The sequence below is a fragment of the Oncorhynchus nerka genome, linkage group LG15 (genome assembly GCF_034236695.1).
Source record: "Oncorhynchus nerka isolate Pitt River linkage group LG15, Oner_Uvic_2.0, whole genome shotgun sequence".
NCBI classification, from domain to species: Eukaryota; Metazoa; Chordata; class Actinopteri; order Salmoniformes; family Salmonidae; genus Oncorhynchus; species Oncorhynchus nerka.
This window is the reverse complement of record NC_088410.1, coordinates 79,938,775-79,966,745: the sequence shown is the minus strand read 5'-3', so window position 1 is coordinate 79,966,745 and position 27,971 is coordinate 79,938,775. Positions and strand designations below refer to the sequence as shown.

Below are 27,971 nucleotides of genomic sequence, written 5' to 3'. Positions count from 1 at the left end.
TCTATGTTGGGGTTTTGAGTTCAGCCTAGTATGGTTCTCAATCAGAGGCAGGTGTCGTTAGTTGTCTCTGATTGAGAATCATACTTAGGTAGCCTGGGTTTTACTTTTGAGTGGGGGGTGTTTGTTTTTCTTGTGTTTGTTGCCACACGGTACTGTTTCGGTTTCGTTCATGTTCACATGTATTGTTTTGTATTTTCATAGTATTCAGTTTATATCTTAAAATAAAACGTTATGGACACTTATCACGCTGCACATTGGTCCTCTGAAGAGGAGGAGGAATGCCATTACAATAATAACAAAATTAATACTGATAAATTCATTGTTTTTTGGAATTTTCAATTCTCCCTGAATGTCTAGCTTTTATTTTGGTGATTGTTAGTTCTCAATGATTATATTATTTAAAAAATATATAGGTCCATTATCTTTTCTACATACTTTATATCTGGTTTTATTCATTTAAGTTTACACTTAAAGCGTTTTCCCATCCCGATAATGTATTTAAACAAAATAAGTATATATTTTTTAAATGCTTAGGTGGCCCGCCCAAGGATTACAATGGCAGAATAATCCTTGCTTAATAAATCAATGTAGAGACCCCCTCTGTATTCAAGAAAAAGCACATAACCCTGATAAGTACCAAAACACACATCCTTTTAATGGAGTGATTTTACTGCATGAGTACTAATAATATACAGTACGTAAATATCCCAGAGAAACAGGAGACACTTCCTCGCTGGTGGAAGACCATCACAGCAAAGATTTAATTTAGATTTTCTCAGGATGTGATGAGCTCCATATATTTGTTATAAAACTTGACAATCAGATTCGGAAACAATTTCCCATTTTAAAACAAAGACACAATGGAACAGTTGCAGTAATAGTCTCTACCAGGTCTGAGGAAAAACAGACGAGTGATTGACGGCTGATGAAATAGTTTGTGATGGACAGTCCCTGTGTGTGTGTGTGTGTGTGTGTGTGTGTGTGTGTGTGTGCGTGCGTGCGTGTGTGTGTGTGTGTGTGTGCGCGTGTGCGTGTGTGTGTGTGTCTCAGTAGAATCATCAGGCAGTGTTTCCTCATGCAAGTAATCTTTGAATGCACCACAGGGACACTCTCCCACAGCCCTCCATATCAGTCTGGTACAGTGAGATCCACAGACAGTGAGATATGAATGTGTATACATTTAGCACCTAACACATCATTAATCCTGCTACGGGTCTGTTTTTCTTTCTTTTTCAAGAGGACTGGGAATTGGTGATGTGTTCTGGCTGTTACAGGAAAATTGTACCACACAAACACACACACCATTCCCCTCTCCCTTCATCCATATCATACATCATCTTTTAAATTCCTTCGATGAGACAGAGAGAGAGATGAGATGTGTGATGATTGGCTTGTTAGATAAATGGGGAGGAGGATATGTGATGGTCTCGCGACAGACAAAAGGCCCAGTCATGATAACAAAGAGCTCAGACAGGCTCCCTGTGGACTAGAAACGTACAATACAGACAAGACACAACATAACAGACTTCAAACAGCACTCTGCTGGAGTGTGATCCACCGTACAAAGGCATAGAGAAACATCTCATTATCTCTGAGATCTCTAGGAAACTAGCAGCGCTCTCTGAAGTGAACATGAGAAGATCCCAACTGCTCAAGCAGTTTTTCCCCTGTCTCGACTCCAACACAACTGTAAAGGGACATTGCTGTCTTCCTCTGCCTTGTCCAAAACCTCAATAAACTGCATGCATTAGACACCTCTGTCATTTGCTTGTTTTTGTGTAATTCAGTTATATCTTAAAATACAATATTGGAAATTGTTGCAGAGGTTTTCTTTTGAATACAAGAAGCATGGAACTCAGTCACCAGTGGAGTCCTTCTCTCCGTATCCATCGGCAACAGGGTGGTATGCGGGCGAGTGTGGTAGTCTGTGAGCGCTGCGGTTTGGCGACTTCCCAACAGAGGCCAGGACTGTGTGAGGTGACCCGGTGGGGTCGGCCACTTAGCCCCCCTCCGCGCTCCCTGCGGTACGCTCATAGAGAACCCAAAAAGAACATGGAGGTTCTAGAGAAAACACAAACAGAGCCTTGATTGTGCTGAAGAGGGCTTCACTTATCTGTTTCAGCCTGGATGGGTTTATTCTAGCAGACGGCTGAAAAAAGTGACTGAGCAGATTGACATGGCCATCTTATTGGCACTTATTGACCAGAAGGAAACCCCCTTACAGTGTGTCACATGTAAACTAAACGGATTAGACATTTGGCTATCAGTAACCACCTTACAGAGAACCTGATAGATCCCATTTAGTTATAAAACCTAAGCCTCACTGTGTAACGGCTGCGTCCAACTCACACTCCCAAACATTTCCCGGAATGCAGCCCACTTTCCAGTTAACTCCCCAGATCCAAATCACCGGAATTCTAATCACCTGCATGTCATCATCCCACACTATTTAGTTCAGTTCCTTGCACCCCATTACTGTGAGATATTGTTTGTTTTGGGACACACTTTTTCCCGTCTTTCTCTACTCCCGTGTATGATTGTTTTTGCCCGCTTGCCTCACGAACGAACGAAGCCTTTTGCCTATTCCCTGCCTTTACCTTTGCCAGAAGTGTATGACCTTCTGCCTGGACCCTGCCTCCTCCTATGGTCCCTTTCATTAAACACCTGGTGCTCTGCGCTTGAAACCTGCTCTGTTTCCCTCGTGTTCATTACACACTGGTAGAACCACAGACGTGATGGTAATGGGACCCCACTTCTTAAAGGCCCAGTGCAGTCAAAAACATGATCTTCCTGTGTTTTATATGTATTTTCACACAATGAGGTTGGAATAATACTGTGAAATTGTGAATTATGATAATGACCTTTTAGTGTAAGAGCTGCCTCAAATCCTGCCTGTTTTGGTGGGATGGAATTTTGGGCTGCCTGGTGACATCGCCATGCAGTAAATTAGTTAGTAGACCAATAAGAAAGAGTTTCAAACATCTCTGCCAATAACAACACATTTTCAGTTTTCCCCTCCCCAGTCAGACCACTTCCAGACAGTCATAGCAAAATTCTTCCTTGAGAAATTACTCTTTGCTATTTTTGTTTATTTTTGACCATTTTAAACGAAAACAAGTAAAGTACTTAGTTGGTACCCAGGAATGATTTGATATCGAGATAAAAACGGATGCATTGGACCTTTAGTGTTTGTTTATTTTCAGTCTCTTATCAGCAGGTTAGTCAAATTAGATCAACTATCATCACAAGAGTGCCACAGGAGAGGTTTATATTGTCATTTGTTTTCTATGAAATACTGCCCATTTCTCTTCTGTCATCAAATTAGTGCAGGGAGAGACCACTCCTAATGGCCTTGACTTAATGATGATTATAGACAATATTGGTTTTGCCTTTCAGTAAACAGCCACTGGCTGCTGGAGAATAAATTATGGTTGCAGATAAATCAATAGGCTACAGTAGAGAACAACACAAGTTTAGGCAGAATTCTCAGAGACTGGATTATTTTTTTGGGGTCCCATGTTCTTCCCAGGGGGGCCACTTGTAGCTCTCACAGAAACAAGGATTATCTGCTGTCACAGTGCTCAGCCCAGCGCTGCCTGCCTGTCTCATATAGGGCCTGGTAATGGGAACATGGGCGCAGTAGGGACAGTCTTATCTGCTGTTAAACTTGCCCTTGGGGAATGGAAAGGTAAATACCACTTATTTGTTTCTTCACTCCCTTTCTCCATCCTAATTGTCCCATTTCTCCCTCCTTCTTAGCCTTTGTCGATAGATTATCTGGCTACCCCAAACTCTTTCAGAACCACACAGTGGGTTAAGACTGGAGGAGAGATGGAAACATAAAGAGGGGAATAAGAGAAGGACCTCAATGCTCCCTTCAATGCTCCCTTCAATTCTCCCTTCAACAACCCCTTCAACAACCCCTTCAATGCCTCCTTCAATGCTCCCTTCAACAACCCCTTCAATGCTCCCTTCAACAACCCCTTCAATGCTCCCTTCAATGCTCCCTTCAACAACCCCTTCAATGCTCCCTTCAATGCTCCCTTCAACAACCCCTCCAATGCTCCCTTCAATGCTCCCTTCAATTCTCCCTTCAACAACCCCTTCAACAACCCCTTCAATGCTCCCTTCAATGCTCCCTTCAATGTTCCCTTCAACAACCCCTTCAACAACCCCTTCAATGCTCCCTTCAACAACCCCTTCAACAACCCCTTCAATGCTCCCTTCAATGTTCCCTTCAATGCTCCCTTCAACAACCCCTTCAATGCTCCCTTCAATGCTCCCTTCAATGCCTCCTTCAATGCCCCGTTCAATGCCCCCTTAGTCCCACCAGGGAGCCATGAAAAGAATGGTTCAATAACTATGTTTCTCTGAGTTTTTTGTAATGCTCCATTTGTCTATTAGACTACGTCATACATTAGTAATGGTAGCTTAATAATCCATAATGTACAATTAGACAGCAGGAACACAGTGTGATACAACACAAACTCAACACAACCCTTTGTCTTCACTCATACTATATGATCCCATAGTGAACAAACACGATCCCCCTTGCTAACGGTACAGGTCCATCTCCATTCCCTCCCTTTTAACAGCAGCAGCTCAGACACCCTATCAGTCTGAAATGACCTGTGTTTTGGCACGATGGAAAGTGTCGCTGTCTAACTGATCTTCTGGCTGATTGGCCACAGTGTAACGACAGTTATTCAGGCTGCCAGCAGCCTCCCTCACTAACAGCCCATACATCTCTCTGTGGCGCTGCAGTATTGATATTGTATAGGGTTGCAGATGCCTAGTTGGCTTTTAATGAAGGTTCAGATTGATCATGCATCAGTTGACCTCTGGATCATTCTGATTGCAATCATTTGTTTCTCCCTGCAGAGCTTGGCTTGTAAATCCTAGTGTAGTGCACATGCATGTGCACCACAGTCACACACGCACATGTATCAACCACCAGTCAACACGACAAAGAGAAAATCAAGAAGCTGATAAAGGAAGACAACTTGAGAAAGGGAGACCAGAGAATGATCCAGAAAAACATTTGTTCTGAATCCTATGAATCAGAGTGACCTTTCACCCCTCTCATGTTCTCTCATCACCACCAACCCCACCCACACCCCATAACCCCACCACTACCACCATCCCTACCCCAATGTCAAGGTGAGTCCTGGGGTGGGACCCCAGCATTTCTAATTAGGCATGCATTAGACCAATATCACAACCACACACAGCTGTCAGGACCCTGTGGCTATGCTCCTGACCCTGCTACATTCACTTGCCACCCTAGGGCCCACTGGGGAGAGAGAGAGAGAGAGAGAGAGAGAGAGAGAGAGAGAGAGAGAGAGAGAGAGAGAGAGAGGGGGGGGCGGTGCAGCATACCCATCCAGCTACTCCACAGTTCTAGTACGATACACACAGACAGGATTACCTGTCACAAAACAAAATGTATGACACAATGCAAATATTAATCTTATATTATTCTGATCTGGAAGAACAGACTACTGTATGCTGACTGATAATAATATTCTGCAGTAATGGATGCAGTTACATAGTGCAATATATTAATACATACAGAATGATTCCAATGAAGTCTTATTCTTTTAGAAATATATTCCCCTCGTATAATTTATTTTAACACACTCTCTTCATTCCACTAAAAAGGAATTAAACGAGCATTGATGAAGATCACCAACCTTGTCTGTTAATTAACACAGTATCAAACAGTAGAGAGCAGCCCCATCCCCCTAATAAAGCTATCACCAGACCAATGGCCATCTTTCTGACTCTCCCTTTATGAGCGAGCCCTCTCCATTTCCTCAATTCCCTCTCCTCAGATGGGTGATTAAACAGGCACAGTACAGGATATACACCCAGCTATTCAAGCATGTGTAATTATAGAGGCCTATCACCTTTTACTGTGTATCATTAAGCAAAAGGTCAATTAGATTCATGAAGCAATTATCAGCAGACAAAAGAAGAATCACTAAAAACAGAGATCACCCAAAAAGAAATACTAGACACTCTTAAAACATTTGTGCGAAGAAATGCACCAGGAATGGATGATTTTCCCATAGAATTCTAAGTAATATTTTGGTACAAAGTAGCTCCCCTATTTACACAAATGACAACACATTATGTCACTCAATTCAGTGCTTCTTAGTTCTATGTAGCAAACAGTTATTTCAGTTGTAGTATAACCAGGGAAATCTGGAGAGTCCCCAGCTGATTGCAGACCCATAGACAGGCGTAGCCCCAGGGGGAAAATAAGACCCATAAGTTTAATAAATTGTAACAATAAAACAATAACAAAGCTCATAAACAACAGAATGGCCAAAGTATTACCAGACCTGATACATAAAATACATGACCAAAAGTATGTGGACATGTTTCCATTCCGCCACAAGAGCAGTAGTGAGGTCGGGCACTGATGTTGGGTGATTTAGCCTGGCTTGCAGTCAGTGTTCCAATTCTTCCCAAAGGTGTTCGATAGGGTTGAGGTCAGGTCTCTGTGCAGGCCAGTCAAGTTCTTCCACACCGATCTCGACAAACCATTTCTGTATGGACCTTGCTTTGTGCACGGGTCATTGTCATGCTGAAACAGAAAATGGCCTACCTCAAACTGTTGCCACAAAGTTGGAAGCAAAGAATCGTCTAGAATGCCATTGTATGCTGTAGCGTTAAGATTTCCTTCACTGGAACTAAGGGGCCTAGCCAGGCATCCGCCAAACCCAGATTTGTCCGTCGGACTGCCAGATGGAGGACAGATGATTGTTACGCTTGTATGCGCTTCATCACTCAGCAGTCTCGTTCTATTAGCTTGTGTGACCTACCATTTCGTGGCTGACTCCTAGACATTTCCAATTCACAATAGCAGTACTTACAGTTGACCAGGGAAGCTCTAGTATTGCAGAAAATTCACAAACTGACTTGTTGGAAAGGTGGCTTCCTATGACGGTGCCATGTTGAGTGTCACTGAGCTCTTCAGTAAGGCCATTCTACTGCCAATGTTTGTCTATGGAGATTGCATGGCTATGTGCTGGATTTTATACACCTGTATACACCTGCAACAGGTGTGGCGGAAATAGCCGAAACCAGTCATTTGAAGGGGAGTCCACATACTTTTGTATATATAGTGTATATGTTTTTTCACCCATCTACACACAATACCCAATAATGACAAAGTGATATGTCTTTAGAATTTTTTTTACAAATTAATTGAAAATTAGATACAGAAATATCAAATTGACATAAGAATTCACACCCCTGAGACAATACTTTGAAGAAGCACCTTTGGCAGTGTTTACAGCTGAGAGTCTTTCTGGGTAAGTCTCTAAGAGCTTTCCACACCTGGATTGTGCAACATTTGCTGATTATTATTTTCAAAATTCTTCAAACTCCGTCAAATAGTTTGTTGATCATTGCTAGATAACCATTTGCCATAGATTTTCAAGAGAGTAGAGTAGGCCAAATTACCAAATCGCCCTCTAGTCGCCTCATTGGTGGAATGTTATTCATATTTGAATTAACATTATTTTTCAAACGCCTCAAATCTTTTTTTTCTATGTCAAATGGTTTTGTCATGTTTCAGTCTTCAGTGATGTATATAAAGTGTAATATTAGGATGCAAACTCAACATTGAATACATTTATTGTGTATACTTTTGTTTCAAAGTAGATTTGTTTAAGACTGCCAAGAAACATTCTAGGTGACCCTGATTTATCTGCTTCATTAAAAGGGTTAAGTTAAAACTGTAACTCGCCACTCAGGAACATTCACTGTCTTCTTGGTAAGCAACACCAGTGTAAATTGTGTTTTAGGTTGTTGTCCTGCTGAAAGGGAATTCATCTCCCAGTTTCTGGTGGAAAGCAGACTGAACCAGGTTTTCCTCTAAGATTTATTCTGTGCTTAGCTTCATTCCGTAATTTTTTTTAATCCTAAAAACTCCCCAATCCTTAACGATTACAAGCATACCTATAACATGATGCGGCCACCGCTATGCTTGAAGAGGTGGAGAGTGGTACACAGTAATGTGTTGTATTGGATTTGCCCAAAACATCATTCAGGACAAAAAGTTAATTGCTTTGCTTTCTTTTTCAGTATTACTTTAGTGCCTTGTTGCAAACAGGATGCACATTTTGGAATATTGTTTATTCTGTACAGGCTTCCTTCATATCACTCTGCCAATAACTGTAGGTTAGTATTGTGGAGTAACTACATGTTGTTGATCCATCCTCAGTTTTCTCCTATCACAGCCATTAAACTCTGTAAACTGTTTTAAAGTCACCATTGGCCTTATGGTGAAATATCTGAGTGGTTTCCTTCCTCTCCGTTAACTGAGTTTAGAAGGACGCCTGTATCTTTGTAGTGACTGGGTGTATTGATACACCATGCTCAAAGGGATATTCAAAGTCTATTTTTTTTTATTTGTACCCCTCTCCCTAATAGGTGCCCTTCTTTGTGAGGCATTGGAAAACCTCCCTGATCTTTGTGGTTGAATCTGTGTTTGAAATTCACTGCTCGACTGAGGGACCTTATAGATTATTGTATGTGTAAGGTAAAGAGATGAGGTGGTCATTCAAAAATCATATTAAACACTATTAATGCACACGGAGTCAATGCAACAATTATGTGACAAATTTTTACTCCTGAACTTATTTAGGCTTGCCATAACAAAGTGGTTGAATGATGCTTATTGACTCAAGACATTTCAGCTTTTCATTTTGAATTCATTTGTAAATAATTCCACTTTGACATTATATGGTATTGTGTGTAGGCCAGTGACAAAAAACAAATTGCAATTCATGCCATTTTAAATTCAGGCTGTCAAAACGTGGAAAAGGTCAAGGGGTGTGAATACTTTCTGAAGGCACTGTATGTTTTGTATTGTAATTTTCTTTTACATAAATAATATCTTAACAAAAAAATCAATCAAATGAACTTCACGGATGGACGTCCTCTGGTAAGTGAACAGCATGTCATGCAGTGTGTGACTCCCACATTTGGAGAAGAATAAGCACTAAAACCAAAGGGGCAGTGGAGGAACCAATTCAGGCCACCAGAAAATAGGCCATAAATCCATAGTGTACGCAGGCATAGACACAGATATCTACTGTCTTTCTATAGGAAGAGATATGTACGCTTTATGTTTTACCATTCAATTAATGACCTCTATATTACTGCAAAGAGAGAATGTATAATATTTTAGTTAAACGGAAAGCTCCTAGACTAAAGCTACTAGAGAGCACAGCAGCAAAGGTTTATTTGTTGCCACTTCATGATTCAAATAAACCCTATTAAAGCAATTATCAAAGCATCAGGAGAGTTGTGGATTGGAGAAAAGCCTTTTGTGAAAATCCGGATGTTAGACACTTTCAGCAAGAAATGTGTATGTAAGATGAATGGTTATGCAACAGATACAGTACATAGATACAGTAAGAAGGTAAGATGCTGCTTAGTACCTATACACCCTACCCCCAAACACATATTCAAATCAACCACCTGCAAGCCCCCCTCCCACAGATTCTTCTGGTTCATGCTTCCCACCCAGCTGATGGGAGCTCAGAGATACAAACACAAAGAGAAGGGATGAGCCGCTTCTCGTCTATCTGTCTGTCCCTATAATGCTCGACTGACAGGCTGGTACACTGAAGGATGTCTCTGTGTGTGGCCTGTACACTGGCACACACACAGTGGCTTTACTCGGGTGCCTTCCTGAGTGGGGGGCACTGGGCCCGATGATGACAAAGCCTGGTACGGTCTGCTATCAGCCAATTCTTTGTGCACCTAGTGTTAAAAATCAATTAGGCTGGCCTACAACAGACCACTATCATATTTGACTTTTAATCAATGTTCAGGAGGAGAGCAGGGGTAAGGGGAGACGGAGCCAGCCAGTGTGGTGAGTGGTGGTGATCTGGAAAATAACATTGGAAAACACACATAGTGCTACTTCCGAGATGAGAGGGGATCTGATTGGAATATACTATGAGGAAAGACTGGCCCCACAACGGGCAGATTCAGAGAGCTGAGAGAGAAGAGGCCCTTTGTGGTAAGCTATCAAAAGCACCTTATGCAACCGCCTGCAAGAAGTGTAAAAATAACACATTTGTTGATTCAGAAAACAATTCTCTTTAAACGGATACTTCAGGATTTGGGCAATGAGGCCTTTTTTCTACTTCAATAGAATCAGATTAACTCTTGGATACCATTTGTATGTCTCCGTGTCCAGCATGAACGACGTTAAAGGTAGTTTCGCTACCTCTAGTTAGCATTGGCTTGTGAAACTACCTCTAACCTCATCGGTGAATACAGGTGATAAATGTATTAATCGTTTTTACAAATGATAATGAGGCTGTGGGAGGTATATAGCTGTGTACATTTGGCTACATTTGCTCACTGCTGCCCAACTGTTCATATTGACTACAATAGATGAATCTGTTACCACACCATTATCTGTTGCAAAGAGACAGGCCTTCCAGTAGGGGAGAGTGGGGTAAGTTGAGCCAAAAGGGCAAGTTAAGCCACCCTTGTTTCTATGTTGAAAGTGTTTTAAAAATTACAAAGTGTTTGTTTGGTGTTAAGCCTTTGTTAAAATATGCTTAAAATGATACAAAAAAGTGATAGTGATTGTGTTGAATTGTGTTTGGGAAATAACGTTTCAAAAAGGTAGTGGTAATATTTCAGAAAGAAATTTGTAGGTGGCTTAATTTACCCTGCCCCGCAGCTCAGCTTACCCCATTTCCGTAGTAAGTTGTGCAAAGAGACCAATTTTTTGGGACAAGCTACTGTATATTTTCATATCTGTAATGTTTAACATGAACTCAGAATATTTCCAGGGATACACAACGTCCTGAAATATAAGTAGATATCTTTGTTAGAAAGAAAACGAAATTTCCCTTGACAGAGTGATGCTGATTGTAAAAAAATTCTCAACTTACCCAACTCTCCCCTAGAGTCAATGTTATGTATGAATGTATCAGGTATGTGATCAGTATTGGTAGCATCATGAAAATAACAGCTCAGCTTGTGGTATAAATCCTTGCGTTGAGGGAATCCCAAACCACAGAGGGTTCTGCTGTTTCAGTCATTGATTTCTAACTCTTAACCAGGACATCAATCCTGCGAGCTGTCACCCTCTGCCACCCCTGATCCGCTCTTTATTCAGGGTGAGTGACATATAGACAGATGAATCCACTGGAGGGGTTGTGTGGTTGTTAAAACCAACGATCACTGCTTACTGAGACGACACAGTCAACCCCAATCCTACAGTATTCAATGCAGTCGCCTCTGGTATAACAATAGTAGATTATATATTTTTTGGGCTCACCTGTTTTGCGTGTTATTGATTGCAAACATATCAGTTGTTTGCAAAAAAATCATTGAGTTAATAAGCCGCTTACAAACATGGTCTCTTTTTTGCTTTCTCGAGTAAGGCAGCTCCAAAATGCAGGTGTTTCAGCCAAGCTCAGTGTTTTCTGTGGTGGTTGTGCCATGATTGGCTCAGTGTTCTGTCACTCATGGGGACACTATGCCACCGCCAAGTCTAAGGGTAGAACTTTATGAAAACCCCTTGGGTACTGCCATAACGAATAATTATTTGTGCCCCGCTCAAAACAACTGTAAACTAGAAACTGGGAAATATGACTTCAATGAGTTCAAGAAAACTGGGAACTCAGGAAAAAAATTAAAATAATATGTAATATGCCAGGGAGATATGTATACTGTAGCTAAGAAAGTAATACTAAGTGTATGTTGTGTAGTAAGCTGTTAGTAGCCCATGTGCCTCACCCTAATAATTTGGTCTATTTCCCCCTCTTTATTTTGCATACTGTTCTGACTTGGTGGTGCACATGTAGCCTATAACCTGTTTTAGAGAAATGTAATAATAGAATTTTACAAGAGCTTTCATTGTCTGCTTATATGCCCACTTTATTTATCCTATGGTTCTGACTTGATGTACAGGGAGAACACTGTAAGAACGGCCCATGTTCTGAACTCTGTCGCTGTACATTTCAAAAGTGCTGAATAAATCGTTATATTGACTACGTCCGTCCTAGCTCGCTCATTAATGTCTTAATCGATATTACGGATTGCCACTTATCTGCTTGTCGTCCCTTTATGCCATAGTTTGTACATCTCAATTGTCAGGAGAAACCACATATATTTTTTAAAGGCAGTAAATGAGGCTAAATTAACTCTTTCCCTGTCGGACAAGGCTCCGCTGATAGCCAGGTGGTAAGGTGTTGGGACTTCTGTTGGGACAGCTTTATGTAGGCCCTAACAGTTTGTGAGCACCGTTTGTCACCGTTATAGTGCAATTAATGTATTGTTTAGTGTTGTGTTGTGTTGTGTAATGGCTTTGCTGGCATGCATCCCACATTTTTTGAGGTGTTTGCCCCACCAAGATCTTCCTGCTAAAATCGTCACTGGGTATAACACAAAATAAAAAAGCAGTGAAAAGTGTTTGAGGTAAAATATCTAACTCTGAATAAAGTGATTTGAATGTGTGAGCTCAGTCTGGAACCGATAGACTATTCCCTATGGTAAAAGGCGTTGGAGTTGTTGACAGTAGTTTGCTGTGCTGATACCTCCCCTGAGGTTGACAGCATCTATAGAAATATCATACTAATAAGAACTGATGCTATTTCTGCTCCATGACATGTGTAGGCAGCTAGGCAACAGTCCAGTACAACATCAGATCAATGAAGATTCCATTCCACCCACTGACAAGCTTATTATGTTAATATCAAAGATGTAACACATACACACGCACAGAGGCACAAACACTCATAGAAGTCAACCCCACAGTGGATAACAAGTCTTACCTTTGCTTCTCAAATGTTCTCTTGCAGTGTTCAGAAACCAAGGTCTGGAAGTAAACAAAGTCCAAAGAAGATCTGGAATCAGAGACCACATATATAGAGGGCTACTAATAACCCATCAAAGTATTAGTTTTAGTTAAGAGTAAGTGTCTTTGTCTCCCAGTTATGATGTCAAAGGGAGTGAATGTGCTATACTTTGCTCATGCTGCCTATTCCTGATCTGGGATGTTGTAGACCACATACAGCAGCCTCTGTCCATACTACATTCTGGCTCTTTTGGGTGGTTATGTGTTACTCCATTACGGCTCATCCCCAAAAGATGCCATACTATGTTAAATACAAAAAACAATGTTTTAATTGAGAAGTAGGCATTGGTCTTAAGCTGAAAAAGAAAGGAAATTCATATGAGCACCACAACGCCTACTCCACTCATGCTCTACCAAGGTTTTCCAGTACACAGCATTAACTTACAACAGTTGCTATGTTGGTCTCTTGTACTTCAAACAACAGGTTGCTTAGGATTCAAACCTTCTCAAACAGCCAAATTCATACTCTTAGAGGAAGTGCTCCCACAATAATGGAATTCGTACCACATTCAAGTATTGGATTCTTCACACACCACACTAATCCCATTCCAATACCTTTTCAATTATATGAAAGCAATCTTTGCTTTTATACTTATTATACCATCATGCTGTCATGGTTCCACCTGTCACCAGAGGGCGGCAAAGACCGTCCTAGAGACATTAACGACGCTCAGTGTGTCCTATTTACTCATTATGATTTATCTGTTAAAAGAGGTGTGTTTTCTGTTTTCTCTTGTCCTTTGCTGAAGCTTGAATTATGTGCCATGTGCATTTGTCTCCTGAGTGAGTTTTCGAGACATGGTGTTTGTTGTTTTCCCAGTGTTACTGTGATCCTTCCGTTACCGTGTCTCAGTAAAGACCTCGAGTCCCTGACCACGCTGGCAATCTGGATCGAAGACCGCCTCTGAGAACGCGTGAGACAGTGCTTTTCTTTACACCACCCCAGTATCCCAGTTTCCTGAGCACCCCATGCCCTTCAAACCCAGCATTGAGGAGCCCATGCAGCTGGGATGCACACGTCTGAGCCCACAGGAGCATGACAGGTGCATGTGCGAAGGCTGCTGCCTCTACTGCGGAGGTCTCGGCCATCTCCGTGCTACATGTCCAGAGCTGACTGGAAACACCAGGGCTCGCCAGGACAAGGGCAGACCCTGATGAGCTGTGCAGTTATCCCTCGGATACCCAGTCACCGTCTGTCACTACCCTCCACCCTCCACCGGGACAACCGTCAGCACCAGATTCAAGAATTTGTGGACTCCGGGGCTGCAGATAATTTCATTGATCAAGACTTCGCCAGAGAATTACAAAGCCCCTGCGTGAAATGTCCCATCCCTCTGCAGATTGAAGCCCCCATTGGCTCTGCCCAGGTGGAATATCAGACCAAGCCCATTCTACTGCAGGTTGGGGTGAATCACTCAGAGACTCTTCATTTTCTTTTGATCGTGGCTCCCGAGAACCCCCTTATCCTAGGGTACCCTTGGCTAGTGCTACATTAGCCACTACTCTCCTGGTCCACGGGACACCTACTAGACTGGGGTAAGAACTGCCAGAGTAAATATCTAAATACCCACCTAGAGCATCGCCACGCACCCTTGCATCCATTGAAGTCCAAGACTTCTCCACTCCCCCTCCCAAATACTTCAACCTCCGGGAGTCCTTCAGTAAGAGACAATCAGCCCCCCGCCCTCCTCATCGTCCATACGACTGTACTATAGAACTCCTACCCGGCTCCACCCCTCCCCGGGGCCGTCTTTACTCCCTCTTGATCCCCGAAGCTGCAGTCATAGACAATTACATACCCCTGATGTCCACCGCCTTGGAGCAGGCCCAGGGGGCCCAATTCTTCACCAAACTGGACCTACGCAACGCTTACAATCTGGTGAGAATCAAGGAGGGAGATGAATGGAAAACTGCCTATTATACCCCTAGTGACCACCATGAGTATTTAGTCATGCCATTCGGATTATTGAACTCACCGGCAGTCTTCCAAGCATTGGTCAATGACACTCTTAGGGATATGTTGAATCAGTTAGTCTTTGTTTACCTCAACAACATCCTGATCTTCTCCAAGACCCTTCTTGAACACATCCTGCACGTCCTTCAAGTCCTGATTGAGAAGATTGAGAAGTGTGAGTGTCCCAAGTCTCTTTCCTGGGCCACATTATCTCTACCGCCGGCGTCCAATTTTTACAGCCATTTTATACGGAAATTTCACGGCCCTAAGTCCCAGACCCATTTTGGCTGGACCCCTGAGGCTGACAGGGCATTCATGGAGCTCAAGGGACGTTTCACCTCCGGACCCATCCTTGTTCATCCTGATCCTACTCATCCCTTCATGGTAGCAGGGGCGGTCCTTTCACAGTGGAACGAGCGGGACGAGGGGGACAGGAGAATGCACCCAAGTGCCTTTCTTTGCAAGCGATTCTCGCCAGCGGAACACAACTACGATGTAGGCAACCGGGAGCTCTTGGCAGTCAAGTGGACCCTTGAGGGGTGGAGACACTGGTTAGAGGGGGCACCTCATCCTTTCGTGATCTAGACAGACCAAAAAAACTTGGTCTCCATTCATGAAGCCAGGAGGTTGAATGCTCGCCAGGCTAGGTGGGCTCTGTTTTTTAACAGGTTCAACTTCACTCTAGTCTATCGCCCGGGATCCAATAATTAGAAAGCAGATGCCATGTCCCACCAACATGATGGCTCTAATGAGGAGAGAGAATCTGAGCCCATCATCCCCAGCCCCTCGCATTGTGCCTCCCGTGTTATGGAGTATAGAGACCACGGTACGACAAGCCCAGACCTGAGAACCTGACGCCGGCGGGGGTCCCACTAACAGACTTTATGTTCCGCGATCAGCCCATTCTCGAGTGCTACAATGGGGACACTCCTCTAAATTAACTGGGCATCCAGGGGTTAATCGGACACTGGAGTTCCTAAGGCAGAAATTCTGGTAGTCCAACATGATTGAGGATGTGAGATCCACCTGTGGCCAAGCTAGTCCTCACGACAGCGACCGGCTGGGTTTCTCCAACCTCTGCCCATCCCCAGCCGGCACTGGTCCCACCTGTCCATAGAATTTATCACAGGGTTACCTCCATTCCAAGGGCTTACCACTAACCTGGTGGTCATGGATCAGTTCTCCAATGCAACCCATTTCATTGCCTTACCCAAGTTGCCCTACAATGTGATTTTCTGGATTTTTTTTCTCATTTTGTCTGTCATAGTTGAAGTGTACCTATGATGAAAATTACAGGCCTCTCTCATCTTTTTAAGTGGGAGAACTTGCACAATTGGTGGCTGACTAAATACTTTTTTGCCCCACTGTATACAGTACCAGTCAAAAGTTTGGACACACCTACTCGTTCCAGGGTTTTTCTTTATATTTAGAATATTCTACATTGTATAATAATAGTGAATATATCAAAACTATGTCATCAGATGACCTGGCTTCCACAACCAACCTGACCTCAACCCAATTGAGAGGGTTTGGGACAAGTTGGACCGCAGAGTGAAGGAAAAGCAGCAAACAAGTGCTCGGCGTATGTGGGAACTCCTTCAAGACTGTTGGCAAAGCATTCCAGGTAATCAATGCAAATGGTGCCTACTTTGAAGAAAAATATATTTTGATTTGTTTAACACTGTTTTGGTTTCTACATGATTCCATATGTGTTATTTCATAGTGTTGATGTTTTCACTATTACTCTACAATGTAGAAAATTGTAAAAAAAAAAATAAAGAAAAACCCTTGAATGAGTTGTAAGGGTTCTCGTCCTCCTCTTCTGAGGAGGAGTAGCGAGAAGGATCGGAGGACCAATGCGCAGCGTGGTAAGTGTCCATAATGTTTTTTAATAAAGACAATAGAACACTCGAACAAAAACAACAAACGATGACGTGAATATACAAAACCGAAAACAGTACCGTGTGGACCAAACACTCACACGGTAAACTAACACCCACAACCCAAAAGTGAAACCCAGGCTACCTAAGTATGATTCTCAATCAGGGTCAACAATTGACAGCTGCCTCTGATTGAGAACCATACTAGGCCGAACTCAAAAATCAACATAGAATAACAAACATAGACTGCCCACCCAAGTCACCCCCTGACCATACTAAAACAAAGATATAATAACAGAACTAAGGTCAGAACATGACATGAGTAGGTGTGTTTTGACTGGTACTGTATATAAACTCAGCAAAAAAAGAAACGTCCTCTCACTGTCAACTGCATTTATTTTCAGCAACATATTGAAATATTTGCATGAACATAACAAGATTAAACAACTGAGACATAAACTGAACAAGTTCCACAGATGTGACTAACAGAAATGGAATAATGTGTTACCCCACTCTCTACCAAGGCACCTGCTAGGGGGAATGGCCCTAGCCCTCACCCTCCGATCCAACAGGTCCCAGACGTGCTCAATGGGATTGAGATCCAGGCTCTTCACCAGCAATGGCAGAACACTGACATTCTTGTTTTGCAGGAAATCACGCAAAGAACGAGCAGTATGGCTGATGGCATTTTCATGCTGGAGGGCCATGTAAGGATGAGCCTGCAGGAAGGGTACCACATGAGGGAGGAGGATGTCTTCCCTGTAACGCACAGTGTTGAGATTGCCTGCAATGACCAAAAGCTCAGTCCGATGATGCTGTGACACACCGCCCCCGACCCTTGACGGACCCTCTACCTCCAAATCGATCCCGCTCCAGAGTACAGGCCTCGGTGTAATGCTCATTCCTTCGATGATAAGCGTAAATCCGACCATCGGTGAGACAAAACTGCGACTCGTCAGTGAAGAGCACTTTTTGCCCTGTCTGGTCCAGCGACGGTGGGTTTGGGCCCATAGGCAACGTTGTTGCCGGTGATGTCTGGTGAGGACCTGCCTTTCAACAGGCCTACAAGCCCTCAGTCCAGCCTCTCTCAGCCTATTGCGGACAGTCTGAGCGCTGATGGAGGGATTGTGCATTCCTGGTGTAACTCGGGCAGTTGTTGTTGCCATCCTGTACCTGTCCCACAGGTGTTGTTACACGTGGTCTGCCACTGCGAAGACGATCAGCTGTTCGTCCTGTCTCCCTGTAGCGCTGTCTTAGGCGTCTCACAGTAGTGCAATTTATTGCCCTGGCCACATCTACAGTCCTCATGCCTCCTTCATTGAACAAGCATGGGAAACAGTGTTTAAACCCATTACAATGAAGATCTGTGAAGTTATTTTGATTTTGACTAATTATCTTTGAAAGACAGGGTCCTGAAAAAGGGGCGTTTCTTTTTTTGCTGAGTTTATGTATTTTCTAATAGCAAGACACTGTAAAGTCAATTATTCCTCTGAATAGTATGAATTAATTAGGCTGTTTGAGAAAGTTTTGAATTCTTAGCAACCTGCATACACATGGTTTAAATTACAATATATCAACATAGTAGGTCAAAGCTGTGCAATTCTACACATTTTGCTATGCAGCTGAGAGAAAATGTTGCAGGTTTAAAGCTATTTGCTTGCGATTCTACATATTCTGCCATGGAACTGAGAGCACATTAAGCAGTTTTAAAGCTCGTTTCCTGCAATTCTATGCATTTTACCATGGATAATGTGATATTTTGCTAAAATTTTAAAACAAAATGAATACTGATTAAAAAAAATTGGAATCTTCAATTTTCCCTGACTGTCTAGCTTTTATTTTGGTGATTGATAGTTCTCAAAGATTATATTATACAAAAATATATAGTTCCATTATCTTTTCTTTGTACTTTATTTCTGGTTTATGTCATTTAAGTTTACACTTAAATCATTTTAGCATCCCTAAAATGTATTTCCCGAAAAATGTATACAATTCGGAAAGTATTCAGACCCCTTACCTTTTTCGATCATTTGTTACGTTACAGCCTTATTAAAAAATGTCATCGTCAATCTACACACAATATACTATAATAACAAAACGAAAACAGGGTTTTAGACATTTTTGGTGTTAAAAAAACAAATATATATTTTTTCTATTGTATTATTGACTGTATGTTTGTTTATTCCATGTGTAACTCTGTGTTGTTGTATGTGTCGCACTGCTTTGCTTTATCTTGGCCAGGTCGTAGATGTAAATGAGAATTTGATCTCAACTATACTACCTGGTTAAATTAAGGTTAAATAAAATTACTAATTAAAAACCACTCAGCCATGCTGCCAAAACAACCTATATCTCCATAAGAGTGGAGACTGAACACTGCACCAAACTTTCCATTACGAACTCTGACCAACAGCTCTAAATAATTATGACTCAACAAACATGTCATTCTCTGTTCTAAGGAAAATAATACTGTTGTCCTAAAGTAGATAACGCTTTACGCTATTGAGCCACTGAGCAAGGGTAGCATTTTAGGAGTGTATGTAAGTTTCTGTGCGTGTGTTAGGGGGCGTTTGATATTCTAAGAATACTACCTCTACCTACTGTAGAGCACCCATGGAGTTCAATGCCAGGGCATGCCCGTGACCTGACCTCAGCTGCTCTCGGTCCCTGCCAGGTCTGCCAGCCACACTGGGGCATCAAAGGGAGGACAGGCAGAGCACCTGTGTCTGTCTGTCTATCTGAGGGACAAAAGGACAGAACGCTCTCAAGATTCTGTATGCCACTCTATTAATCCATGAGCCAGGGGGGGATGGCCGAGCTCACTTGGGGTGAAGATTTCTCATAGTGATTTTCTTGAAGGTCTTTGTCCCTAGAGTTGAAGCATGTGTGATAGCAGTGCAGCAATGGCAGCTTTCTCTGTCTTTTCACTCTTTCTGCCATGGCTGCAAAATGAGACATCATCACCCAAAGTGAGCCCGACGGCCCAAATTTGTGGGTCTGGCTCATGGACTACATGCTGTGGCCTCAAAGGCAGAGGTACACTATACCCACAAAAGTATGTGGACACCTGCTCATTGAACATCTCATTCCAATATCGTGGGCATTAATATGGAGTTGGTCCCCCCTTTGCTACGATAACAGCCTCCACTCTTCTGGGAAGGCTTTCCACTAGATGTTGGAACATTGCTGCAGGGACTTGCTTCCGTTCAGCCACAAGAGCTTTATAGAGGTTGGATACTGATGCTGAGAGATTACGCCTGGCTCACAGTCGGCATTCCAATTCATCCCAAAGGTGTTCAATGGGGTTGAGGCCAGAGCGCTGTGCAGCCCAGTCAAGTTCTTCCACACGGATCTTGTCAAACCATTTCTGTATGGACCTCGCTTTGTGCACAAGGGCATTGTCATGCTGAAACAGGGAAGAGCCTTCCTCAAACTGTTGCCACAAAGTTGGAAGCACAGAATCATCTAGAATGTCATTGTATGCTGTAGTTTTAAGATTTCCCTTCACTGGAACTAAGGGGCCCGAGCCATGAAAAACAGCCCCAGACCATTATCCCTCCACCACCAAAGTTTACAGTTGGCACTATGTATTGTATACTCCTGGCATCTGCCAAACCCAGATTAGTCCGTTGGACTGCCATAAAAGAACGTGTTTCAACTGCTCCAGAGTCCAATGGCGGTGAGCTTTACACCACTCTTAAGCTTGTGTGCGGCTGCTCGGCCATGAAAACCCAATTCATGAAGCTCCCGACGAACAGGTATTGTGCTGACATTGCTTCCAGAGGCAGTTTGGAACTCGGTAGTGAGTGTTGCAACCGATGACAGGTGGTTTTTACGCGCAGCGCACTTCAGCACTTCAGCCCCGTTCTGTGAGCTTGTGTGGCCTACCACTTCGTGGCTGAGCCATTGTTGCTCGTAGACGTTTCCACTTCACAATAACAACACTTACGGCAGCTCTAGCATGGCAGAAATTTGATGAACTGACTGACTGGTTGGAAAGATGGCATCCTATGATGGTGCCACTTCGAATGTCACTGAGCTCTTTAGTGAGGCCATTATACCGTTTGTCTATGGAGATTGCATGGTTGTGTGCTCGATTTTATACACCTGTCAGCAACGGGTGTGGCTGAAATAGCCAAATCCACTCATTTGAAGGGGTGTCCACATGCTTTTGTATATACAGTGCATTCAAAAAGTATTCAGACCCCTTCACTTTTTCCAAATTTTTGCAATGCTACAGCCTTAATCTAAAATGTACTTAAAAAATAATAATTCTCATCAATCTACACACAATACCCCATAATGTCAATGCAAAAAACTTTTTAAATTTTGCTAAATAAACATCACCTTTAAATAAGTATTCAGATCTTTTACTCAGTACTTTGTTGAAGCACCTTTGGCAGCGATTACAGCCTTGTGTCTTTTTGGGTCTGATGCTACAAGCTTGGCACACCTGTATTCTTCTCTGCAGATCCTCTCAAGCTCAGTCAGGTTGGATGGGGAGCGTCGCTGCACTGCTATTTTCAGGTCTCTCCAAAGATGTTCGATCGGGTTCAAGTCCGGGCTCTGGCTGGCCACTCAAGGACATTCAGAGACTTGTCCCAAAACCACACCTGCGTTCTCTTGGCTGTGTGCTTAGGGTCGTTGTCCTGTTGGAAGGTGAACATTCGCCCCAGTCTAAGGTCCTGAGTGCTCTGGAGCAGGTTTTCATGAAGGATCTCTCTGTACTTTACTCCGTTCATCTTTTCCTCAAACCTGACTAGTCTCCCAGTCATTATGTGGTATTGTGTGTAGATTGATGAGGGGCATTTAATTTTTATTTATTTTTTTACAGTTGAATTATTATTTTGAAAAATGTAACCTTTATTTAACTAGGCAAGTCAGTTAAGAACAAATTCTTATTTACAATGCCGGCCTACCCCAGCCAAACCCTAACGACGCTGGGCCAATTGCGCGGCTGTAATGTAACAAAATGTGGATAAATACTTTCCGAATGCACTGTATCTATGTATCTTATGTGTTAACTAAGCAGATCAAAGAGGGCTGAGGCGTAAATAGGGTTGCAAAATTCAGGGAACTTTCAACAAATTCCCTGGTTTTCCAGAAATCCTGGGTGGTGGATTCATCTTTCTGTCCCTTGATCGGCCCACCTTGACCAAAGCAGTTCAATTACAGGTCACTGAGGCCCTAATGTACCAAGCACTAAACCGCTAATCCCCATGCTTTATTGGAGTGAGAAAATCCAATTCCAGAGATCTGTAATTCCATAAACCTTATTAGGTACCACAGTGGCTGTTCTATCTCTGGGGACCAGGGATTGAGTGGAGAGGAAGGAACAGGGAAGGAGAGGAGAGGCTAGCGCTAGGGCAGGGACCCTCTCAACACTGGAAGACAAAGAGAGGAAAGAAGGGGGGGAAATTGGAAGAAATGGAACTGAATGATGAGAAGATGAACACAGAAACGGAAGAAAAGATAGTCAGAATGATCAAGACAGATCCATAGCCAGGGGTTGCAATCTTGTTACTCCTACAAGAATGCTTGCAAATAGATATGCAGAAGTGTTGAAGCTTAAGCTGTCTATCTAAATGATGAGCCACAGAATCTTTACAAGAACACATGAATCATTTACCTCTCTTTCTGTAGTCATAATAACATGGAGTTGTAGATGAGGACTCTGTCAATTATGAAAACCTTCACATGGTATGTTACAGTATCTTCAAGCAGCAAAAGAAAAGTTGAAGTAATTTTAAAAGATGAGAGAACATGAGGAACTCATTGCCTCGTCAGAAACATCAATCACTGTCCACATATGATTGGCTTCCTTCTCTTCTCCCTGTTGCTCACCATGGCGCCTTTAATGTTTGTTCCCATTCCACCACTGCACCATTACTGTAGTCATTTAATCAGAGCATTGATGGGCAACTTAGCACCACTGTTACCTAAGACCTGTCTTCCATTGTTGTCCCTCCCTGTTGTCCAGGAGGGAGGAGAGAAGGAGGGAGGGAGGGTGTGTTTGTTTGCTCCTGCTGTCCTAATGGGGAACATGGGAAATGCCTCAGAAGAGGATGGTGACCGATGCAGAAATGTTTTTTTGTTGAAAAGGGGATGGCAGGGATGCAGAGGGTAAGATGACGATGGTCATGATAATAATTGTTATAATGATAAGGATGCTTGTGACCTCAACCAAAGCATCTCAGACTGAACGGTATGAGTACTTAAAGATTTCTGCTCTTGAAAATATGAGTGAAACTACCAAGTTTGTTTGAAAAGTAATTCAACACCGTGACAGACAAAATTGATCAGAGGACGACACAAAACCAGTGATCTATTTGAAATCGAAGGTTGAATCTTACCGACAACACTGGTGTTAGATATGTCCAGTGTAAGAGCCCAGTGTTCATTTATCTCCAGTGATGCAGGACTCTTAAGTCTCCACTCTGGGGCTGACTGGTTGGCTGTAATTACATTTCTCTGCAGGACACAGACACTGCAGCATTGCTCACATAGATGGCAGATTGGAATCACATCGCACAAGCCTCCACACAAACAGCACACATACACACATATAGAAACAGTCTTCTCTCGGGACATCAGTTCATCAGAAAAGTGACACTTCAAACCCTAATTAAAGAGGCCCTCTCAGCCACTATCATTAAAGAGTAGAGCTGCAGGCTGAGATTAAAACAGTGATCTCCAGATATCTTATCATTACAGGGCCTAGCACACAATAGCTCATACATACTGATGAACAGGGAACTCAGAGGAACAGGAGCACTAGATACAGGGCTAGTTACAGGCCTCACTCATTGCTAAAAAAGAATAGAGACAGTCACCATCATCCAAATCATCCTCCAATGTTAATCATGCTCTTTACATCTCAGTCTTTCAGCATCATTTTGTCTCCTCTTTCAACCTTCAGCTCTGTCTATAATTGGCCCAAACAGCCTAATGAAGAGTGGAGGTGAAGTGAGCAGCCACACTAGAAGCATGTCACCTTGAGTGTTATCACTGTCACTGATATCTGTCTCCTGTCACTCCTGTGGGCTGGCTCTGTAGTTAGTGTGTAATGGCCTGCCAAGGTGTCTTCCCCCTATCTGGGAGACACCAGACGTGTCCTGTACTCAAGTCAACAACTGTCAATACTTCAGTCTCTACATGCAGTATCTACAGTATATAACATTCTACACTCATGCATGTTTGCATAGCTTTGAACCAAACTCTCTCCATGCACATGTAAGCACATTCCCTCTTAAACTTAGACTACACATGCAACCCTTTTTTGTATTCCCACTGAGCCACAGCAGAGAGCCTCTCAACAGGTCTCAAAGTTAAGCCTAGAGCTGAGAGTGTGTGTGAGGACAAAGACTGAAAGAGCATGCGCGGGAGGTATAATGTGTGTTTGTGTGTGTGTGTGTGTGGTGTGTGTGTGTGTGTGTGTGTGTGTGTGTGTGTGTGTGTGTGTGTGTGTGTGTGTGTGTGTGTGTGTGTGTGTGTGTGTGTGTGTGTGTGTGTGTGTGTGTGTGTGTGTGTGTGTGTGTGTGTGTGTGTGTGTGTGTGTGTGTGTGTGTGTGAACCAGCGTAATGCCAGGGGGCTAGCTGACAGGTTGACTAAACAGGAGCAGCCTCCTCCAGTCCACCGTCTAGCAGAGAAAAGAGGCCAGTTGAGCTGGGGGCTGGCTCCAGCCTCCAGCAGCAGAATGCTCAGTAAATAATGAATGTCTTAACTACAGATCTCTGCCACCTCTAACAAACAGCTCTCCATCCCTCCAGTCAGTAGCAGCAGCTAGCCATCCAGGCAGCCAAACCAGTCTCAGTCATTAATATTTCAGCCTCAGTTCTACTCTCTATCTCAGCACTCAGAGAGCACTCACTACCGCCTGATCCTTTTGACCCATAAAGACACAGACAAAACACTGATGTGAACATCTAAACTAGTCCAGCCTACTGCCTGGGACATGACAAGAGAACTGTTTCTTCTCTGTAGTGTATCTATTTTTGAAAGAACAATTGTTGTGCATGTACATTCAACAAAGAACATATTTCCATGTTCTTTAACAATGGCGGTATACTGTATACACCTGATATAAACACAAGATTAAATAATACAGTATTTTCTCATATATTATGACAATGCGAAGACCAACAGGAAAACCAAAAGAATGTGAAATATCAAAGAGAGGACCTAACCAATACGGTAACCCAAAAGAACAGAAACCACATCAAGAACACATATGAGTGGAGTCAGTGTGAGCAGAAAAATGCTCTACAAGATGGAAGAATCTCTTAACTCCTTTCTTGATAAACCTAGGGGGAAATCGTAAACTTCCGGAATAATCTGTAAAAATCAGTGCCCTATTTATAAAAGAACCAAACTCCTGTGTTAATAGGCACAGTATTGGCATCTCAAGTCGCCCACTAACATGATACAGTGACTTACTGTAATAATGCGTATTATAAAGCTACATGCCTAATGGGCTGTGCTGAGACAATGATTTATCAGTGACCCAAGCCCTGATCAGATAATCCCTACCATCGTGTCGCTGAGTTGTCGTAGTGCTGCTGCAAATGTACATTGTCCCAGGGGCGTTGGCAGTCATAATGTAAGTAACCTAATTTATGTCCCTCTAACTCCTCTGAATGCGTCTGTCAATCCTACAGCTGTTGTATACATTAATCATGCGCCTATGAATCGGAGTAATGCTGTTAGCACTGAGGTGGTTTTCCGTAGTAGGATATCCACTGTGTGAAGCTCACCATGCACATCAGCTCAAACGTAAATATCACTGTCATGTCTACCTCTCATAAGCCTCCCATTAAAGCAATAAAGCACACCAGAAAATTTCTAAAAATAGACCACATTAACATATGTAGTCTAAGAAATAAGGTTCATGAAATCGATAACATTCTAGTAACAGATAACATTCATATATATTCATTATCTCTGAAACTCACTGAGATAATTAATAACTTTGATGATACAGTGCTAGCAATACATGGTTTCAACATCTTCAGAAGAGACAGGAATACCAATGGTGGTGTTTACATATATGTCCAGAGTCATATTCCTGTGAAGCTTAGTGAGGATATCATGTCAAACGCTGAAGTAATATGGCTACAGTTTTATCTGCCTCACCTAAAGCACATTCTTGTGGGAAGCTGCTACAGAATGCTAATTGTAAGTATTTGGACAATAATATATGTGATATCAACAGAGAAGTATATTTTCTGGGTGACCTTAAATACTGACTGGCTTTTATCAAGCTGCCCACTCAAGAAAAAGCTTCAAACTGTAACTAGGGCCTACAACCTGGTTCAGGTTATCAGTCAACATACCATGTATTGATCACATATTTACTAATGCTGCAGAAATCTGCTATAAAGCAGTATACAAATCCATCAGATGTAGTAATCATAATATAGTAGCCATATGTAGGAAAACCAAAGTTCCAAAGGCTGGGTGTCACGTCCTGACCTTAGTTCCTTTTGTATGTTTCTAATAAATTATGACAGACACTTACCACGCTGCATATTGGTCCGATCCTTCTTACTCTTCCTCAGACGAAGAGGAGATTCGTTACAGAACCACCCAACACAACCGGACCAAGCAGCGTGGTAACCAGGAGCAGAGCGTTCTGTACTCCTGGACATGGGAGGAGATTTTGGACGGTAGGGGACCCTGGGCACAGGCTGGGGAATATCGCCGCCCCCGGGAAGAGCTGGAGGCAGCCAAAGCCGAGCAGCGGCATTATGAGGAGTTAGCACGGCAGCGCAACAGGGATGAGAGGCAGCCCCAAACCTTTCTTGGGGAGGGGCACACGGGGAGTGTGGCTAAGTCAGGTAGGAGACCTGAGCCAACTCCCCGTGCTTACCGTGGCGAGAGGTGGACCGGGCAGGCACCGTGTTATGCCGTGAAGCGCATGGTGTCCCCAGTGCGCAGGCATAGCCCGGTGCACTACATCGCAGCGCCTCATATCGGCCGGGCTAGAGTGGGCATCGAGCCAGGAGAAATGAGGCCGGCTCAGCACATTTGGTCTCCAGTGCGTCTCCTCGGCCCGGGGTATATGGCACCAGCCCTATGCACGGTGTCCCCGGTTCGCCAGCACAGCCCAGTGCGGTCTGTTCCACCCAGCCGCACCTGCCGGGTTGTGCAGGCTCGGTGCTCGAGACCTCCAGTGCGCCTCCACGGTCTGGTCCATCCAGTGCCTCCTCCACGCACCAGGCCTCCTGTGGCAACCCCACGCACCAGGCTGTCTCTCCGTCTCCTCCCTCCAGGTGCTCCCTCCTGTCCAGCGCTTGCAGGGTCTCCCTCCTGTCCTGTGCTGCCAGAGTCTCCCTCCTGTCCAGCGCTGCCAGAGTCTCCCTCCTGTCCAGCGCTGCCAGATCCACCCGTCAGTCAGGAGCTGCCAGAGGTGCCCTTCACTCCGGCACCGCCGGAATTGCCCTTCACTTCGGCACTGCCGGAGTCGCCCTTCACCCCGGCACTGCAGGAGTCGCCCTTCACTCTGGCGCTGCTGGAGTTGCCCTTCACGCCGGCGCCGCCGGAGCCTCCCGCCTGTCCGGCGTTGCCGGAATCTCCCGTCTATTCGCAGCCCGCTGTAAGGGTCCCGAGTCCGAGGTCGGCTCCAAAGGTGCCACTTAAGTGGGCCAAGACTATGGTGGAGTGGGGTCCACGTCCCGCGCCAGAGCCGCCACCGAGGACAGGTGCCCACCCAGACCCTCCCCTATGGGGTTAGGTTTTGCGGCTGGAGTCTGCACCTTTTGGGGGGGGGGGTACTGTCACGTCCTAACCTTAGTTCCTTTTGTATGTTTCTATTTTAGGTTAGTCAGGGCGTGAGTTGGGGTGGGCATTCAATGTTTTTGTTCCATGTTTGGTATTTCTATGTGTTTGGCCTGGTATGGTTCCCAATCAGAGGCAGCTGTCAATCGTTGTCTCTGATTGAGAACCATACTTAGGTAGCCTGTTTTCCCACTCTTGATTGTGGGTGGTTGTTTTCTGTTTAGTGTATGTCACCTTACAGAACTGTTTCGTTTCTTCCATTTCACTTTCTTATTTTGTTTTGTGCGTTCAGTCAATAAATTATGACGGACATTTACCACGCTGCATATTGGTCCGATCCTTCTTACTCTTCCTCAGACGAGATTCGTTACACTGGGCCTAATATAAACTCAGCAAAAAATAAACGTCCTCTCACTGTCAACTGCATTTATTTAACTTAACATGTGTAAATATTTG

At 43.6% G+C, this 27,971-nt stretch overlaps 1 protein-coding gene across 1 annotated transcript in view; it reads right to left on the bottom strand.

Moving 5' to 3' along the window:
• LOC115143360 (extracellular sulfatase Sulf-2-like) overlaps positions 1-27,971 on the bottom strand; it is a 75,024-nt gene that overhangs the window by 39,157 nt on the left and 7,896 nt on the right. The gene's annotated exons all lie outside the window — the stretch shown is intronic.